Raw genomic sequence first — 20,894 nt, 5'->3', positions numbered from 1 at the left:
TATTATCACTCGTGATACTCGATACTGAGCCTGTTTCAGTCAGGGTGAAAATCTTGTATCTGCCTTTGAGATTATTTCTCTAAGGTCCAAGCCAAAAGAAAAATTAATATCACCAAGCTTGCTTGCTTATTACATAAAATTATCTTGTGGAATGAAAGTATCCATAACCTTTCCATTCAGGGAATGTGGTTAGGTTCCTGAGGTGTGGGGCGAGAGGAGATGTTGGTATAAAGTGAGTCTCCACAGTCTGCTTCTGATTTGCAGGAACTAAGCGCCTGTTCCCAGAACAGTGAAATGCTGGCTTTTAGGAACCAGCCCCTCTCTCCTTGACAAGGGCCACAGATATCTAATGACACATTTTAGAGGGTTGTCAGCTCTTGTTCAGCCATATATCCTGACTAAGAAATTATAGCACCTGGTGAATTATGCTAATTCAGACAAGCTATATATGGATGTGACCTGTCTCTGCAGGCGTCAAAAGGTATGCATGTGACTTACTGCTTACAAAACCAAACCAAAATGCTTTTCATCTCAGCAGGCTGAATGTGCTGCTCCTGCAGTGAGCCACGTGTTAAAATGGAAAAAAAATTGTAAATAACAGGGCAGCTAGTCTGAAGCCACCACTATGGCCCCTCCTATTCATTAGCATTGCCTGATGCGGCTGGTTTGTATCCATACATTACTAAGTGTCAGGTCCCAAAGAAACTGGGGACGAATGGTTAACTGAGGTGCCTATTAGCAAAGAGCATACTGGCAGCCAGGCTCTCTCAGCATTGCAAAAGTACCTAATTCAGAATCCAGGCTGGCATCCTGGCTCCTCTCAGCTCTTTGCATTTTGCCTCCCACCCTAAACTTCTCCAGCTCATAGGCTTCCGCTCCTTTAGCTGTCCGTTCTTATATAACCCTGCCATGCTGCTTTGGCCATGCACTCTTACCCCCGCCCATCTCTTGGCTCTCTTCAGCTCCCTCTCTCTTGGCTTTCTCTTCTTCTTCTTCTTCTTCTTCTTCTTCTTCTTCTTCTTCTTCTTTTTCTTCTTCTTCTTCTTCTTCTTCTTTTCTTCTTCTTCTTCTTCTTCTCCTCCTCCTCCTCCTCCTCCTTTTTCTCCTTCTCCTTCTTCTTCTTTTTTCTTCTTCTTCTTCTTCTTCTTCTTCTTCTTCTTCTTCTTCTTCTTTTCTCTCTCTCTCTTTATCTACTACTTCCTGCTCTAGATTTTTCCAGATGCCCCTAGCTGTGCTCTCCCTCATATCTACAATAAAAACCTTCCCCTCAACCATACCTTGGAATATTCATTTTCTCACTTTATACATCTGATGTTGAAACCTTCACCTTATACCACAAGGTAGTTAGGAGCTTTTGTTTTGATTGTGTGCTATTTCACCAGGGCAAAATATCCTATATTTCCCTTCTTTGGCAACCATGAGCCATGATAGTTATTCTGCTTTGGTTTTTCTTATTGTCAATGAAAATGTATTCCTTTTTGGGTTTTTTTTTTGTTTTTGTTTTTTGTTTATTTTTGTTTTTTGCTTTTGTCAAACTGCCTGCTGGTTTTAGAATTTCTAAATCCAGCTATGTAGTTTCTTCTCTTTTTTCTAGTAAAAAAATTGTATTTACTTAGAAGCATTCAGAATGTCAACAAAACAGCCGCAATTTTTTTTATTTTGCAATTACATAAATGTAAATGCCCTGCCAGTGAACTCTGAGAGTTGACTAGGGGAGAGAAAGCTGGAAACCAGGGGTCAAGGAACAATAGGTTTCTGTTTCCTTGCTTCCTTTAATGTTCTGTAGCCAACAGACTTCCTCAGGCCATTATTTGAGGCCAATAAGAAAGTCTCCCTTAGGCTGTCTTAGGGTGAGCAAGGCGCTCTGCCAGGCCCTTTGTTTGTTTATACTGTCAATGAACAGTCTATCGAAGTGATAAAGGATCTTAAAAGGCTATATTGGGAGGTTTAGGAATTGCAATTTGGCAGACTCGGATTTGGGCAGAGCCCAAAGTAAGTGTGGTCCAAACAGCAGAATGGAGAGTCTGGGTTTAAGAAGGAAATCAAAGTCATCAGCCCAGGGAAACATCAAATGTATGAGCCCACAGGCCCAGCTCCAGCTCTGGGGTGAGGTGGGGCTTAAGCAGAATGTTAGGGTGACTTGGGGGGGGGTGAGTTCTGTAGACCTTTCCCCCAACACACGGTGATTCCATCTTGAGTAGAGTTTCCATGACTTCATAGCATCCTTGCACTTGGTCTCTATGAAGGGAATAGGTGTTATTCCCACATAACAGGAGAGGGGACTTAGTTAGTCACAGGTCTAGAAACTTCAGATTTCTAAGCATTTGAAGCTGGATTAACCTTAGGCTTGCAGCATTCCTAACTGCTAATGCTTCAGCAAGTAGAAGGCATTCCTGCTTGTATTCATCTGAGCTCTTGGCTGAAAGCATCAGAAAACAGCTCTGGCCTGGACAAGCAAAGAAGAATTTATTGAAAGGCAAAGGGGTGGGCAGGGTTCATGGAGGATACACGTACAGCTGATAGAGTCAACAGAAGATGCGTGAACTAAGCTCAGGAGCTCACACAATCCACAGAAGCGCTGAAATCCCAAGGCAAGCAGCCCTCTCCCACCCCAGACCCCAGCCTTCCTAGGGGTCCAGAGTCTAGAAGGCACAGCTGAATTATCATGTTTGTCCCTATGGGTACTTCCTGCAGTAAAAGGACTGTTAAAGCTTTGAGTTTTGTTTTGTTTTGTTTTGTTTTGTTTTGTTTTTCGTTTTGTTTTGTTTTGTTTTTCGCTTTGTTTTGTTTTGCTTCTATACTGGGAGAAGTCCCTGGATTTACCCTCCCCATCCCACGGTACAGGGATAACTTTAAGTTGTGGGTATCAAGCAGGGAAACATGCAAAATGTCCCCAAGTTCTTGGAGTCTGTCTTATGAAAAGCCATGGAGCTGAACTATGGCAGTCCTCATACACCCTCACTCTCATAAGCTACCACAAACTCCACAAGGGACATGAGGTCTAATCATGATTATTAACTTGATGGGTTTAGAATAGGCATGGAAATATGCCTTTGAGCATGCCTGGGAGTGGCTTCTAGGCTGAGTTAACTGAGATCAGAAGCCCTGTGTTAAATGTGGGTGACATCACTCCCTGGGCCAGGATCCTAGAATGCACAAAAGGGAGAGCGCACACGCCAGCCAGGTGGCTCTTTGAAGAAAAGCTCTGGGTGCACAGGCCTCAAAACCCGAGTTACATCCTGCATCCCACAGTGAAAGGAAGGAACTGACTCCCAAAAGTTGTCCTCTGACTTCCACAGGCACACTGTAGTAAATAGCACACCTACACTTACAAACACACGTAACGAACATGCACTTGAAACACACACACACACACACACACACACACACACACACACACACACACACGTGCATGTACACTAATAATAAATAAAAAAATTTAAAGGAGAAAGTAAGCTGAGTAGTAGCACCTCCCTTTCCTCTCTCCCTTCACACAGGCAACGTGACCAGCCGCCTCCCACTTCCCATCAGCACACATTCTCTGACATGGTGAACCACATCATTTTGAATTGTGAGCCAAAATAAACCCTTCCTCCCTTAAGCTGCCTCTTGTCAGGTCTTTTGCCACAGCAATAAGAAAAGAAACATATGTGTGTCCTCTAGAGTCTAGTACAAGCAAGTGTCCCAATAGTTGTTTTTTGTTTTTGAATGAATCAAATTTTCCCACTGTTTCTACAACTATTACTCATTAATGTCACACTAGACTGGACAAATCAGACAACTCTTCACAGGCTTGAAATATATAATTAGAAAAGAAAAAGTCCTTAGTCTATTGAACAATGTTATGACCCAACGGCATTGAAAGCACACTTAACGAAGTCACACTTGCTGTCACAAAATTCACTAGTCACACCATCCCTCATTTTAAAGGAAGAACTAAGCTCTCTCCTTTCCTCTCCTGGGTCATTGGTGGCAGCTCTAAACTCCCCATTGTTTGGGGACGTTATTGTTCTCTGGAATTCTTCCAGAAGTTGGGACTCAAGTGAAGCTTTGGCTTCATACTGAGGTAGAAAGCTCTGTGTATCCGAGTTTGCCTGGATAAATACACCATAAAGATACACATACTTGCATGTCATGTTCCCCTCAGGTCTTCAACCCATTCATCTGGGTGTCTTATCCTTGCCCCTCTGCAGATGGACACTGCTTCCTCGGACAGGGACTTGGGGTAAAGCCACTGTCGTGCATACTAGGTGAGCTCATCCTCCCCCTACAAACGGGCCTGCCTGGCCAACGTTTTCCACCCACAGACTTTCCAGAGGACTGCTTAGCAGTGCTCTCTACGCAGCGTAGTCTATGATGCCACAGAATGTCTAGAATGTCAGCCATCTTTATGCGTCCCACCGGAAGCCACGCCTCACTGCCAAGTCTTAGGTCATTTGCTCTGCCCGCTGTTGCAGTGTGAAGAGTAGCATGAGGCTCTTCCGATTGCCAGCGTAGTGGATGTGAGGGATGAGGCTACTCCATTAGCATACTCCATCCATCACTATATACCGTCTGGTCTTCAAGGCAAAACAGGAAGCTCGTATTTCCTTTCTTTAAAAAAAAAGTAACTTTAATTTCCCCACCAAGATAAAATGTTTGAAATCAGTTACTGCATATCCACACTTCTCTAGGATATGTGTACAAAGCTTTTATGTATTCTTCCATAAAATATCAAGCCATCCTATGTCCCAAAACAGACCTCAGATTACAAATTTAATACTTTCATAATATTTCACGGTCTTGATGTATCTTACTTTACTAAACCACTTCCTTATTGTTGGGCATCTGGTTTAAATGCATCTAAGTTTCAATAGACACTACTTCTGAGACAGTAGGATGTTGTCAATGGCCGGCTTCTGGAAGTGATTTGAGCATTAAAGAGCATCTATTTATGACTCTGTAGTAAATAGACTCTAAAGAAAGACTGCTTTTGAGTTAGATGGTAGAAGGGTATGACACACACAAATAGCACTTTGGGAAAATCAGAGAGATACATGAAAGCCAAAAGAATGTTATATATTGGGTATAGGGGAAAAGAAAATGGCTGAACAAGCACAGAAAAACAAAACCGAGCCAGAGACATCACTACAGTTTGAGTGTGAAATAAGCCCCACAGTAGACTCATATGTTCGCTTGGTTCCCAACTGGTGGCCGTGTTCTGGGAGGTTAAAGAAACTGACTGAGCTGGACTAAGCTAAAGGAAGTGGGTCACTGGAGCCAGTTATAGGGAAAACATTGACCCTGGCTACTTCCTGTGACTTGCTGTTTCCTGGCCAGTGGTAAAGTGAACAGCTCTCTTCTGCTACTTGCTCCTACCTACAGAATATCCCACCTGAGCAACTGGGTCCAGATGAGCATGAGCTGGACTCTCTAAAGCTGTGACAAAGCATGAAACTTTCTTCTCTTAAGTTGCTTTTGTCGGGCATCCTGTCCCGGAAGCAGCAGGGTAACTGAGTCATACATCAATGCCATTATCTGAACCACATTACAACCGATGTGGACTGTTCGTACTGTGGGAGATTAAGTCTCTGCTGAGTCCGTATCTAATGTGGAATATTGGAGGATCACATCATCCACATCCCACAGCTCTGACACCAAAGCTCCCCTTCTCAGTTTACCTCTGGGATTATCTCAAGTCCGCATTCCCAGATGTAAGCAGTGATGTCCAGATTGGGAGGTGGAGAAACAGGGGACTTGGCGTGAAGTGCACGAAGATGCATTGCGGAAGAGCAGGAAGGAGAGAAAACTAGAGTTGTGGTGTATCCTTCCAGTTAGAAAGAAATTACAGGATAATAAAATGCTGTGAGTGCCTGGGTTAGATGCTGCCTCAAAAGTCTGGCGCATCTTAAGTCTACAGGGACGGAGCTGTCTTGTTATAAGAACTGGTTTCTCACTCCTGCCACACTGTGCCTGGGTAAGCAATAATGCAAACCCCACCTCTTGGGCTGCTCTGTGTCAGCAGGAGTGGCCGCCAGTGACCATCACACCTTCAGCTTCGGCTGTGTGCATCAATGCTGCTTCAATGCTCTTCCTTCTCTGCTGTGGCTTGCAGTACATCTTGAAAATTCACCTAAATTTTCACCCCAAGCAGCTTCCTTATTCTGAGACAGGTACTGGTTGCTAGTGCAGCAAACGAAGCCCAAGTCCCAGCGCTGAGCAATGTCCTCCCACAGCCCTCAAAGTCTTGAGTGTGTTTCTAATATATAAACATGTTTGCTTACTTCTTAGGGTCTTATCTATTCTGTTCAAATGGCACGTTCAACCAATACACTAAGGGAATGATCAAATTCTATCATCAAATGCGCAGCCTTGGTGTTGGAGAGATGGCTCAGCTTTTGTAGACAACTGGGCTTTGATCCCTAGCACCCACACCAGGCAGTTCACAAGTGCTATTAACTCCAGGTGCAAGGAAATCTAATGACTCTGGCCTCCTTGGACACTAGCATTCACATGTACATAACCCAAAAAGGCACACACACACATACACACACACACAGACACATTCACATACCATTCACATACACATAAACCACACACATAACATACACATATATACAGTCACACAGTTTTTAAAAATAATAAAGAAAAACATTTGAAATTATATGGTGTCGTATACTTAGGTATGTATTGGAAGTTACTGTCACAATCCATCAACACTGTGAAGTTTCTAAGAGTTTAGGTTTATCTGTTTCTCAGAGGCAAGCTCAAGATTTTTAAGAAAATAAATAAGCTATTATATTTCTCCTATTAGTGCCACTGTTACTCAACTTTCCATCACTGCACTGAAATACCTAGGATAATTAACTTAGGAGAGACTGAGCTTATCTTGTAGTCACAGGCACCGCTCCTCCGCCCAGTTTCTTCATGTACAAACTCAATAACCCTCAGACTGAAAGTACATTTAAAAAATGTGTCTGTCTTGGGCTGGTTTTCTTGCCACTATTCCTTCAAAAATCCAGTATAACAACTGCTTGTCCATCATACTAGGCACCACATCAAATTTGGTGATGATTTCAAATACATGGGCGGGTGTGTGGGGACTCTATGTGGATGTCACGTTAGACAGGCATGGTGGCACATTCCTGGGCTCCAGAACCTCAGAGGCTTGGGCAGGAAAGGTCTTCGTGTGGAGCTGGTCTCAACTACAGAGTGAACCTTGGTTCAAAAACAGGCAAAATGAAACAATACAAAAAACAAAGCAACAAAATCAACCCCCCCCCAAACCTCAACCAAGCAATGTGTTCTGATTTTGTTACGGTTTGCTTTGCTTTCTTTTGTTAATCACACACTCCTTGTATAGGCAGAAGTAACAACAGGGCGCTGGAGTGGAGTTTGATACTAATACCAAACAAGAAGTATCTAGGCTGGCTTTGATCCTATAACAATTAAAGTCTAAAACTATACAACAAAAAGTAATCTTGTATTTTTTTTTTCTTAGAAGCTTTCCTACACATAAACCTATTGTCACTTAACAAAGTAGTAAACCCGGCTTTGACTCCTAAGTGAAGTCGTGGGGTTTAGGTAGACTTGCCTCTCACTGTCTGAAGCCTCAGGGACAGCGGTGAACAAAACATAAGGGAATTTAGTTCTCTTTATTTGGGCTTGCCTGGGTGCTCTTTTGGGGCACTGAAGATTTCCACAGTTTTGTTCTCACAGAATAATTATTTCCAGAAAAGATACTGGCTCAGATGACTGCCACGTTCCTCATGTGGTTTTGAGGCCAAGCAAAACCCAGAGTTCCCTGGCCTCCTGTGCATCCTGGTAACGTGGCAGAGTGCAATCACAGCTGGCACGGAGTCGTCGTCGTTTTAATCTATGGCAACGTGTTTCCAGAACAAAATAGTTGCTCGGATTCCAAACCCACATGTGTGCGCGGACAGTAATTTTCTGTGCGGACTTGGACTCTCCTCTACGAACAGCGTTGGAGGATGGGAGTCAGGTGAAGGCTCCGCCTTTGCAATGGTCCATGCTGGAGGCAAGCCTGCCCTGATAGAGTGGTCAGTGGCCTGTCTGTGCGCCTGGACCTGCAGCTGAGAGAGCAGTACAGAGCAAGCACCTTTGATCCTGACTAATTGACAGGCTACAGCGGCGTGTTTCTGTGTTTCCAACGCCCCAGGAGCGGGCTGGAGGAATCCCAGGCTGTCTGGGAACCATGGAGTCAGACGCAGGCTAGAGTAACCTATGGGGTTCCGACAAACCTGATTCTACCCTGGGGATTCGGTTCCAAACCACGAAGACAAATCCAAGAGACCTCTTGCTTTAAAGCTGGAAAGAGACCAGAAGCGTGTTTGTATTTCCGTGTCAACGTTTTCCAAGTACTTGGGGTAAAAGAAAATGCCATGAAAATAGGGACTTAGGGCGATTGGCACCTAAAAGTTCAGTGTGCAGTTCTTCTATGTGAGGGAGATTCCAGTTTCATGGTGTCACTGCTCAACCTTTCTGATGATGTTGGTATCCCATGGACCCATGCTCTGTTTACACAGTTTCCTCCTGTGTACACCCTAGAACAAATAAAGATAATAAAGAGGTCATATTCAGTAAACTATGCCTGGCTGACTGACTGCGTGGGCGTGCGCACACACGCACAAAGAGGAGAAAGAGAGATGGGGGGGAGGGCGAGAGGGGGAGAGGCGGGGGAGAGAGGGAGGGAGAGAGTGTGTGTTTTCACACTGCCTGGGTACACTGGTTGGAAAAAACATTGAAACCTCCGCAACGTTTAGTGCAGAATTAGCACAGTTCCCCACTTTTCCACCTTCGTTTCCTTCTCTGGGTTCTGGTTCCTTAGCTCCTCAGCATGCCCAGGAGATGAAGTTAGAGATGCCCACCTTGACTTCACTCCCTGCATCACTACTCTTAGCTGCTGCAGATGGATTTCTTGGCAGTCTGGGGTCTGGGCTTTGCTGTTTCATAGTGCTTCTTCTCTCCGCATCTGAGGGCACTATCCATCTAAGCACTGGGTCTGTCTCTGACTATTTCAGACCAGATTTCTTCTTGCACAGGTCATTGTCTTCCATACAAGCCAGGTCTCGTCCGTGGCCTGACTTCAAACCTGATCAGAGTCCAGCAGTCTTCAACAGACATGGGACCCAACCTAACATCATTTCAAGAAATAAGTTCCAGCTGCAGCAAAGCTGCAGAATCTGAAAAGAATTTAGGATAGAACTAAGCCAGAAATAGCATCGTTAAATCTGGGGGTATGACATAATTCTGGCATGCTTACAGACGTATCTAAGTGCACAGAAGTAGGTGACCCATAGCTAAACACAGGAGGCCAAGATTGTGAGCCAGTTTTTGGCAAGACAAGAATTTAACAAACGCACACTCAAGAAAACATGACCTGAGCATCTCTGTCTCTAGCTAATGTGTCTTGGATAACATCCCTATGAGTAAGCTAACCTCAGACTCCTGGTGAGTAGCCCCTGACCATCTCACACTTGCTCACGATAATGCGATTGTTCCTCTAGTGGACAGCTGACCTGTTGTGATGTTGTTGTTACTTGTCAACTTGGCAGGGTGTAGAACTGCCTTGGAAGCCTTTGGGCATGACTATGGGGGATTATCTTGATCGGGTTAATTGAGGTGGGAAGTCCTGTCCACTTTAAGTGGCTCTATTCCCTAAGCAGGGGATCCGTGACTGTAAAATTAAAAGAGTGAAATCGGAATTAGCATGCACCTGTGTTCTCTGCCTTCTGATTGTGGCCACAGTGTGACCAGATACTTCTGTCTCTTACCACCTTGATTTCTCCACCATGATGGAGCAACAGGAGAAGAGAGTAAAACAAAATCAGTAAGGTCATTGCTAAAATGAACATAGGGTCGACTACGTTCTTTGCTATGATGGTCCTACCTACATCTCAGGCCTTTGAACTGGTTTATGGGAGCGATGTGGAAGCGTTTGGAACTTTGGTCAAGGAAAGCCCTCAATCACTGAAAGCAGGGTTTAGCGGCGCCATTCTGACGGGAGCTCGGAAGGCAAGCATGCTGAGAGGAGGGCAGTCAGTAGGATGCTGTCTCATGAAGTTTCAGAGGGAAGCGAGATGCTAGCAGAGAGTAGGTTAAGAGTCATTCGTGTGGTATGTTTATCATTCTGCTTGTGTCCCGAGAATTTGAATGAAGTTGAATTTAAAGATAATGGGCAACTTTGGTGTAGGAGAGGCATATGAGCAGCATGAGGTTTTAAACAAGAAGCGTAAAGACAACAACCTAGACGTAGTTGTAAAAGAGATTAGTGCCATTAAAGAGAAACCTGGCATTGGTGCAGTTGGAAAGGGGCCTTAGAGTCAAGACCCCACTGATAACTTGAAAGAATGTAAGCGTACAAGGAAGGACAGAGTCTAAACTGAGAGTGTATGGGGAGGAGTAGGGCTACCCAAGCCCTGTGGAGCCCAGCCAACTGCACCATCACAGCCTCCAAATAGCAGACACAGAGCTGCAGGATTTGATAATTGCCCTGCTGGCTTCTGCTCTTTCTTTGGTCTGCTCATTTCTTGCTATACCCCGACTCTTCTCTTTTAGAATGCAGATATTTACTTTGTGCTATTACATGTTAGAACTATAACTGGTTTCTTGTTTTGTAGGAGCTCAAAGTTAAGACTTTGGATTTTTTAAATGTTAGAATTGTTAAATGTTATCAAGACTTTTAAACTGAACAATTTTTGTTGTTTTGTTTATTTCTTGAGCAAGGTTTCACTGTGTAACAGCCTTGACTGTCGGGAATTCCTTTGTAGACCAGGCTAGTCTTGAACTCACAGCAATCTACCTGCCTCTGCCTCCTAGAGTGCTGGCACTACAGGTGTGCACCATTATAAATGATGATGAGGTTATGGGGACAATGGATGGAAGACTATAACAAGAGATTTACTTGAGTGTCGAGCTGAGGAGTGGAGTTGTGATGACTCACTTTCTTTCTTTCTTTCTTTCTTACTTTCTTTCTTTCTTTCTTTCTTTCAGTTTTTCCAGACAGGGTTTCTCTGTGTAGTCTTGGCTGTCTTGGACTGGCTTTGTAGACTAGGTTGGCCTCACAGTGATCTGCCTGCCTCTGCCTCCAGAACTGTGCATGACTCAGTTCCCATGTGTTGTGGAATATTTATTAGATTCTAGAGCGATTCTCTACCCCAGCTAGTTCTCAAACAATTGAGACAGAGACCCCTTTAGATTAACGATAAGCTTTAAAGCACAGTAACTGGGCGGGGATCAACCCTCTAAGCCATTTCCCAGCTACACACCCCAAGTTACTTGCCATAATTGTTCCTGCCTGGGCTGCTTCTGTTCCACCAGCCCAGCCCTCAGGGTCACGTGCTCTTGCTCCAGACTTCCCCATGGCAAATTCCTCCTCTCTGGCTTGTTTCTTGCACCTCATGGTCCCCGACTGAGACCCCAACCTGGAAATCCAAGCTCTGCCTACTTCTCATCTGCCCAGCTACAGGCTTCCAGCTATTTTTATTAACCAATTAACTTTAAATTGGAAGGCAAGGTTTACACAACAAAAGCCAGTGTACATGAGAATGCACTTGTCTGGGCAGCAATCAGATGTTGGGGGCCAGTATTTAGTGTTTGAATACATAACACCAGACCAACCCCCAAGACCCAGTTCATACCTCTATTCAAACGTGGCCTGAGAACCTTGTTTGAAACTGTCCTTCATCTGTGGAGCGATACCAGAAAAAAGTGCAGTGCTTATGTGAAAGGAAATAACCACTGGGAAGTTACAGAAGGATTCTCCTGGGTGGGTCAACTCTAAAGTGCTCGCCAGAAGTTCATGTCTTGAAGATCTTTCTTTTGTATGTTGATATTACTAACACAGCAGACAAGGCATGTTTCCACAGTCATGTTAGTGTGATGGGGGACCATGGTGGTAATACAGTTACCTTCCCTTGTCCGTGGATAAAAAGCCCCAGCTGCCCCTGAAACACCAGGCAGTTTTAAATCCTAAACATGCTATGCTTTCTCTTGTCCCACACACCTGAAATCAAGCTTAGTTTATAAACCAGGCAAAGACTAAGGTTAACATAACATCTAACAGTAAACAGAACAGTCTTAATAGGTACGCTGCCATTAAAAATATCCTATGAAATTGTGGTCTCTCTGGAATTTTCCTTTTAATGTTTCCGTGTCCTGTCAACTTTATATAACTTCATGAAAGAAAGTAAAGCCATAGGGAAAGGAGCATCACTGTATAAAACAATGACAGTAGCCATACAAGCTGACGCTACAGCACCCAGTCAAGCAAGGCTCTCAAGCCCCTGGCGCCCAACTTCATACTTTCTTGACCATAAGATATCATTACCACTTGATGCAACGTTTGACCCCACACCTGTCTGTTCCTATTTCCCACTGGACTGCAAGCGTCATGAGGGCAGAGTGTTTGTAGATGTTGTTTGCTGCTGTGTTCCTAACATCCAGGGCGGGGCCTGGTACCGAGAACTAGCAAAGAACACGAGAGCGACTGTGTCACAGAGGTTTTTAGTTCCAGTCTGAGGCAAACAGGCCTGGTGACTTTGAACAAATCACCACCTTCTCGATTCTTCATTTTCTCTCCAAAGTAGATATGGCAGGGTTGTCATCCTGATTAACTCAGATGGAAGTGCTCACCTACCATCCAGCCCTGCAGATACATGACAGATCCATGTCACTTAGTAGTGGCATTGGAAAATATTACACTCTGCTTAAAACTGCTTATTTAGAATTTTGGGATCATCTCCCGTGTGGGCTTTGTAGGAAATGAATGCATCCCCTTAAGAAAAAGAGCCATGGCCAGCCTTTGAGGATCTAGTCCTGTGGCACGATTGGAGGAAGTGGTGGACTGTCCTCTGCACATTGTCTCAAAGCTGGTAAGAAGTGAGCTGATGTGAAGGTTCTGGAGATGTGTCAATTGGCCAAAATAACATCCTTAGGGTTTCTCTCATTATCCTATAAAGTCTCATTGTGAGTGTAGAGGCATTGGAAGATGGTACTGAAGGAAACTGATTTGATGTCATAGACCACTTCTGATAAAAGCACCAGACCATGAGAACAGTCAAAGAGGTGGGAAAAACATAAAAGATAATCCTAGGATTCTCCTCCCACCTCAAACGGGGCCTCTTGTCTGAAGGTTTTTTGGTTTTTTTTTTTTTTTTTCCCTACAAACTACCCAGAACAAAAATCTTTCCTCTGCAAATGTCCTGTACGGCATAGGGCCACAGCAGGAACATAAGAGCTGACATCAATCCTGCTGCCAAGGCCACAGTGTCCAGAAGATCTGGCTTCTCGATCCAATCACCCTTGTCACTGTCCTAAGCACCTATACCCAAACTGACTTAGGAGCACGGGGGTTGTGTGATGCATGGCACTGTACCTCCACAGCCTCTCCAGGCTTCAGTGTCAAAGGTGGCTAGCCTCTCCAAGTCTCGTGTCCCTAGGGAAAGAAGGCATTCAGATCTCTAAGGCAGGCTCAGAACATACAAATAGGGCTTAAGGAAGTCAACATCTTAATTGTTCTGGAGGAGTCTCAAGTGACAACTCTTTCATGGCAGGAACTAAGACCAAGAGGTGAGCGCCACCTGGTGGAGAGGCTGCTGGTGGTGGCAGTGGGGCACACACCCCTGAGTCCCTTCTCAAACCTACTTGGACCCAGACAACACACTGTGAAAGAACAGTTCCCAACAGTGTATCAACACTTAAGCAATAACAACAAAATTAAGAGCCCAGTGTCATATCATCCAATTTTAAAACAACACATTCATTTTGATTGCACCTCTCTGTTAGCATACTGCCCCAGTCTGCCTAGCAACCTATGACATCATTACCTGTCACTAGGCATGCCCCTGTGCACTGGAAATAGTGGAATGTGCAGCCTTTGGCTCTGGTGTCCTGTGTAGTGAGGAGTCAGAAACAGATATGAAGCTTAGTGGGAAGTGATTACAAACACACCGGAATACAGAGAAAAATGTTAACAGTAAAGAAAGAAGGTCTGGATTCTATAGAACAGCTGTTGCCACCGTGTTCCAAGAACCCTAGAGTCCCTGACCCCAAATGTCCACCTCACCACACATCCCCCACGGGCTCTTTAGAAGTTCCAGCTCGAGCCGTGCACACTGTGGCCACGTTGACAAAGCCAGTTCTGGAGGGGCCCTTTGCTCTCCTTGGCTGGGCTGGCCTGGGTGTGGTCACATGGTTTTTCCTCTTACTTCATCTGAGACAAGATTGGAATTTTCCAACAGGAATGTGTACAGGGCAACGCAAGGGAACAACAAAAGCACAAAATGAAACAGAGATATATAAGGACCTGCCTGATGAGTAAATGTGACTGAAACTCCAGCACGTATTCACGGGGCAGGGAGAGGCTCTTGTGTGTAACTGGGGGTGCAAGAGCAGGCCACTGGTGAACCCACATGCAGTACATTAAAGAGTGCTGCAAAACATCCGTGAAGCTCTCTCCTGGATTCTGGCCTGGGATGGGCTCGTAACCTCCATGCCCCTCGCTTACATGGCAAGCCCTCCTGCCTGGCCCTAAAACCAGAATCTCTTTAACAGTTGTAGATGATTTTGCTGTTGTGTTTAAGGATAATGGACATTCTGCACTGCATTTGAACTTAAGGATTGCCCATGGAATCTGTCCTCTGACTTACCATGTGTTTCAATGTTATCTTAAGAATAGAAAGAATAAAACGTCTCTCTGGTAAGGTAGTGTTAACTAGGACTAAAATATGGAGTCTGGCCAACGGGGACTGGGACTGGGCAGTGATGAATTCCAGAAGTTACCATCAGCAATGTAACCACCCAGTGGGAATGCAGAGCAGCACTGCAACAGCAATGCCTGCATCACCGTGAGTGATGAACAGGGGTCCTCACCCTGAGCGATGAGCAGGGGTCCTCACCCTGAGCGATGAGCAGGGGTCCTCACCCTGAGCGATGAGCAGGGGTCCTCACCCTGAGCGATGAGCAGGGGTCCTCACCCTGAGCGATGAGCAGGGGTCCTCACCCTGAGCGATGAGCAGGGGTCCTCACCCTGAGCGATGAGCAGGGGTCCTCACCCTGAGCGATGAGCAGGGGTCCTCACCCTGAGCGATGAGCAGGGGTCCTCACCCTGAGCGATGAGCAGGGGTCCTCACCCTGAGCGATGAGCAGGGGTCCTCACCCTGAGCGATGAGCAGGGGTCCTCACCCTGAGCGATGAGCAGGGGTCCTCACCCTGAGCGATGAGCAGGGGTCCTCACCCTGAGCGATGAACAGGGGTCCTCACCCTGAGCGATGAGCAGGGGTCCTCACCGTGAGCGATGAGCAGGGGTCCTCACCCTGAGCTGTGAGCAGGGGTCCTCATCGTGAGCGATGAGCAGGGGTCCTCACCGTGAGCGATGAGCAGGGGTCCTCACCGTGAGCGATGAGCAGGGGTCCTTGCTGTGAGCGATGAGCAGGGGTCCTCACCCTGAGCGATGAGCAGGGGTCCTCACCGTGAGCTATGAGCAGGGGTCCTCACCCTGAGCGATGAGCAGGGGTCCTCATCATGAGCTATGAGCAGGGATCCTCACCCTGAGCGATGAACAGGGGTCCTCACTCTGAGCGATGAGCAGGGGTCCTGAGGCTAGTTTGGGAACTGGGTCTGAATCCCTGCTCTGCTGTGTTCTGGCTGCGGCTTCCTTGGGCAAGACTCACTGGGGCTTCTGTAGCCAGGTACCTTGTGGCAGACTGTAACAGCAGAAACTTCTTTCTCTGGCTTCTGGAGGATGGAGTCGGAAAACAGCACCAGACGTGTCCAGGACTACTGGCTTCTCATTGTATCTTCACATATCAGAAAAAGGGCCAGAGAACCATTTGGGGCCCCGTGGTCAGGACCTGCACACTCCTTAAGGCTCTCCCTTCTAGCCCCCACCTCAATGGCTTCAGTTTACGCAGGTTGAGCCTTAGCATCCTTACCTGTGAAATGACATAGACCATATGGATTTTAATATAAGATGAGTTTATTACGTTGCCTGGCACATACTAGGTTCGCAATACATGGTGATAAGTTTTTGCTGCTGGTACTTCCCTGCACCTAATAATCCTCCAGGCACTTGCCAGATTGACATTCATGTCTCATCTTGCTCCCTTGAGGGGGACATTCTGTTTTATTCTGAAACAGATGTGGGTCAGGGTAAAAAATAGAGGCTGAGCACCATTACATTCCTAAGACGTCTATGGATTGTCAAACTCCTTTTAAATGGCTTTTCATGAGGCAAAATGTAAAAACAAAACAAAAAAACCTCAATCATAACTACCAGCTCAGTCACCACATTGTAAACACAGCTTGGAATCAGAATCAAAAACAGGGGCCTGTGTCCACAACCCTACTGGAGCCCCTCTCAGCCCTCAGTCTTTAGGTATTTCTGGGAGGAAATGCTCCCAGAAAAAACAAAAAACAAACAAACAAACAAAACAAAACAGACTCATATCTGTTTCCTCTTTCTGACACTCTGATGCCCTCTTTGCTGCCTGATGTTAGCCATGGCTACAGTTATTTTCATATTTTTAGTTCAGGCTTCTTAGGATATTAGGACATTGTTTTAAATGACCTAGGTACCCAGGAACCCAGAGCCAAGGCCTCAGCAGCACCAGAAGAGGCCTCCACCTGAACCTCCTCTCATAGCATCTTATTGACTGAACTGTGACACACCACCACCAAATGTATGACTGGAAGCTACAAAACTTCTGGTTTCTCAGAATGAGACTGTATTAGAGATAAGGACTTTAAAGAGACGGTTGGTTTATAATGAGGCCATTAGGGTGACTGGTGGGTGTCCTTTTGAGATGAGAGGACCAGGACAAAGACACAAGAAGAAGGAAGTCATGTGAGCCTTTGGGGAGAAGGGCCACTGCAAGCCTCTCTAAGAAGACAGACCTTGGGACAAGTGGCCCTCCCTGTCCATACCTTAACCTTGGGTTGCCAGGCCCCAGGAATATGAGGAAATCTTCTGAAGACCTAATGTATGATGTTCGCAGCCTTGTGATGGCCCATCGTGACAGCCCAGCCATACTGATTACTGAGGAGAACAAAGGAACAGCACACTTTCCATTCGGGCAGTTTTGATTGTATGTTGAGGAAATGAAGAAACTAGAGTTACCAGGGACTGTGCTCAGGGAATTTGTGTCCTTCTGGAATTCATGGTGAAAATCTCTAATGGGACAACATTGAGAGATGGGGCATCCAGCAGGAAATTAAACCCTGAAGGCTGAGGGCTAGTGGATAGGATTTATAAAAGGACTGGAGGGGGGAGTCCAGCCCTCCCTTCTCTTTTCTCCCATGCCTTCCATCACACGAGGACACAGCGTTTTTCCAACAAGGTGCCACCTTGGAAGCACATAGCAGGCTTCCCTAGACACCTATCAGTGCCTCGACCTTGGGCTTTCCAGCCTCCAGAACTCTGAGAGGAAGTGTTTTGTTGCCCTAGCACTGCTGGATTAGGATGCCAAGCTGAGAGGGCAAGGCTGCTTTACATTGTGCTTCCTAGACCAGCCAGTGGAAACCCCCTGGGCTCCTGGGAAAGACATGTGCGCAAAGAGAGATATTCTCTCTCCCTCCCTCCCCCCCCCCCTTCTGAACAAACTTTTCTGCTCCCATTAGTCCTTAAGTCATACTTCGTAAGAGCTATCCATACCACATTTACATTGTATCCAATATTATAAGGCACCTAGACACTATTTAAAATGCATAGAAGCAACTGGGGAGATGGCTCACTGTGCAAGCATGGTGACCTATGTTCAGATTCCCAGCATCCTCCAAAATAGGCAATAGACAACAATTGAGGATAAACATCTATCCATACAAAGTAGGGTCTTGGGACTCAGTCTCCCAGAGACACCAAAGGAAAACTGTATCGTAAAGCCATAGCTGGAAGAATTCCTTCAAAAGACTGTGAATCTACACACACAGCCATGCATGCTAATTATGCAAATACCTGTGAGACCCAAGCATCCATCTTGAGGAGAAGCATTCAGCCTGAGGAAGGAGGAGAAAGGCAGAGGACAATGAGTGCTCCAAGTTCTAACCACAGTGTCCCTCCCTGTGTGATCCCACAAGACCATATGTAAGGCTTGATTTGAGTAAGACTTCCTTTAAAAGAATTTTGTTTGTTAAACTCACATACAACGTAAGAAGCTTTATTGTGACACTCGGGGGTACTTTGTTTGGCCCTTCCTCCCTTGTTCCTCAAGCCTAGCCCTAGCCTTTGACTCTCTGTTGACTCCTTCCCCTTTGATGCCACATGCCCCTCTCCCTTCCTCAAAACCTCTTTTCCTCTTCAGGGTACCCTTTCCAGTTTCATGGCCTATATTCAGACTTACCCACATACAGACACATACATGAAAATTAAAAGCTAGGCTTCGTATATGAGAGAAAGTGGTATTTATCTTTCTGCCTCTGGTTTATTCCATTTACTTAATAGCTTCCAGACCCACCCATTTTCCAGAATTTTTCATTTTTATTTTTCTTTATGGTAAAACAAAATTCCACTGTATCTACGTACCACATTTTCATTACCTATCCATCTATTGATAGAAATCAAAGCTGATTCCATTTTCATGCTATTATTAGTAGAGCAGCAATAAATATAGTTGTCAAATACCTCTGTGGCAGGATATAGAGTCCTTCTTTGGGTATGTGTATAGGAGGGCAAGAGTTGGATAAAACGGTAGCTATATTTTTAGTTTAGTTTTAAAAAAAACTTATGACAATCTTCATAGTTCTACACCTACCTCCCAGCAGTGATGAATGAAGTTTCCTTTCTCCCACGTTCTCACCAGTATTTGTTGTCATTTGTTTTCTTCATAGCCTTCTGATTGCGGTGAGATAGAACCCCAAAGCTGTTTGTTGTTTAAAAAAATTTTTTTCCGAGACAAGGTTTCTCTGTGTAGTCTTAGCTGTGGTGGCTCTTTGTAGACCAGGCTGGCCTCGGATTCACAGAGATCCACCTGCCTCTGCCTCCCAAGTGCTGGACTAAAGGCATGCGCCACCATGCCTGGCTGAAATGTATTTAATTGAAATAGAATTGTATCACTTCCCCTTTCTCTTTCCTCACTTCAAGCCCTCCCATATACCCCCAACTCTCCTTGATAGTCTTTTTATTTGTTATTATTGTCACATACATATAAGTATGCATGTATTATGCATGTATATGCATATATACATATATATATATATATATATATATATATATATATATATATATATATACACACACACACAAATGCAACTAGCTGAGTCAGTTTTTATTATTTGTGTGTATATCATTTCTGGCTGATAGTTCTGCCTAGGGCTAGGGCACCACAAAGTTTCCCCCACTCCACAGTAACATATTCATTGCTCATTGATGCTGCCATCAGAGACACCATTCTCAGCGGCCTTCCTGGTAGATTGTTACATTCTTTCTGCCATTCTTCCACAATGTTCCCTGAGCCAGAGATGCAAGAGCTGTGATGTAATGTCTGTTGGGGCTGGACTCCCCATGATCCATCTATCTCGGTATTGTGTCCACTTGGGTTTTTCTGTGATGGTCTCATTTGCTGTAAAGAGGGGCTTCTTTGATGAGGGGTTGTAGCTACACTTATCCAGGAAAGATTACTCAATTTGCATTTCCCCAATGATGGAAGATGTTGGATGCTTTTAAAAAGCATTATTGGTGTTCTGTTTCTTCTTTAGAAGTCTGTTCAGTTCATCAGCTCATGAATTAGTTGAGAGTTTTGTATTGGGGACATGGTGTTTAACTTTTTACAAATCTGTAGGCTGTTTGCTCTGTTAGTTTCCTTTCTGTATAGACACGTTTTAATTTCGAGTAATCCCAGTTGTCAATTATTGGGGTGGTTTCTGTGCTGTTGGAGTCCTAGTCAGGAAGTTCTTGCTGTTAGAATTCTGCTTCGGTCTGCCTACCTGTAATGTCATCGACTACTTGCCACAGGAGCGTGGCCTTGCCCAGTGTGTAAAAGTACAGACTCACTTTGGCCTTCTCTCTCACCCGCTTTGTCTCTTACCTCTCTCTTTCTTCCTCTCTCTCCCTATTTCTCTGTCTCTTTCTGGGGAACCCTACCCCCCTTTCCTTCTCTCCCCATGCTCATTTAATAAGCCTCGCACTATCTAATATCTGTTGCCTAGCATTTTATTTTCTTATATTTTAATTATAAAAGTTGCCTATGCTTATATCTTGAAGTATTTCTTTCTTCAAGATGTTTCAGACTTTTAGGTTTAAAATTGAGTTCTTTGATCCACTTTGATGCAAGCATATTCCGATTTTGACAATATCATTAGGCTTTTTTCTAGCTTTTATGTTCGATGTCTTTGTCAAAAAAATTACGTAGAAATAGCCATATGGCTTCTTTCTGGGTTCTGTTCTGTTTCATGGCTCTACGGTGCCTGCTTTAGTGTCAGCACCAGGCTGCAGCTCTCACTAAGGCTCTGTGACATAGTTTGAGGTAAGATTTTATGACACCTCCAGCAGTGTCTTTCTGCTTTGGAGTTCTGTGGATATCTATGACCTGTTGTGGCTCTGGATGGTTTTTAGTATATGTTTTTCTAATCTGTGAGGGATGCCTTCAGAATTTCGAAGGGGGGATTGCATTGGATCTGTGCATTGCTTTTGGCAGCATAGACAATATTTACATTATTAACTTGCAGTGCAGAAACATAAAAGTTCTTTTCAACATCTAATTATCTTCTTCAATTTCTTTTCTCAGTGCCTTAAACTTTTCATCGCTGAGGTATTACATCTCCTTGGTGAATCTTTGAAAATTACTCAATTCATGGGATATAATTTTCAAGCATTAGGCTTGCAAGGCCCAATTCTTACCACTTGTGATGTTTTTCCTTCAGGGAGGAGCTAGGTGAATAGCTGGGTCTTTCCTCCATCAAAA

The 20,894-nt window shown here is 44.8% G+C and overlaps 2 long non-coding RNA genes across 4 annotated transcripts in view; both read right to left on the bottom strand.

Moving 5' to 3' along the window:
• Positions 1-6,640: 6,640 nt before the first annotated feature.
• Positions 6,641-15,225, bottom strand: LOC311606126. Of its 2 annotated transcripts, none has more exons than XR_014782220.1 (2): positions 14,872-15,225; positions 6,641-8,543 (listed from the first exon to the last, which is right to left on the bottom strand). It is a non-coding gene; the product is annotated as an uncharacterized lncRNA (long non-coding RNA). The 2 variants fall into 2 exon arrangements; XR_014782221.1 differs by lacking the exon at positions 14,872-15,225 and adding an exon at positions 8,868-9,178.
• A 236-nt stretch (positions 15,226-15,461) lies between these two features.
• LOC311606125 overlaps positions 15,462-20,894 on the bottom strand; it is an 80,784-nt gene continuing 75,351 nt past the window's right edge. The window contains exons 3-4 of one of the 2 annotated variants that reach the window (XR_014782216.1): positions 17,951-17,991; positions 15,462-15,932 (exon numbers count right to left, since the gene is read on the bottom strand). This is a non-coding gene — a long non-coding RNA (uncharacterized lncRNA). The remainder of the gene's footprint in view (positions 15,933-17,950; positions 17,992-20,894) is intronic. The other variant, XR_014782217.1, reaches the window with a different exon arrangement.

The sequence above is a fragment of the Acomys minous genome (genome assembly GCF_964271855.1).
Source record: "Acomys minous genome assembly, chromosome: 9".
NCBI lineage: Eukaryota > Metazoa > Chordata > Mammalia > Rodentia > Muridae > Acomys > Acomys minous.
The sequence above is the reverse complement of the archived record's forward strand: the minus strand, read 5'-3'. Positions and strand labels throughout refer to the sequence as shown.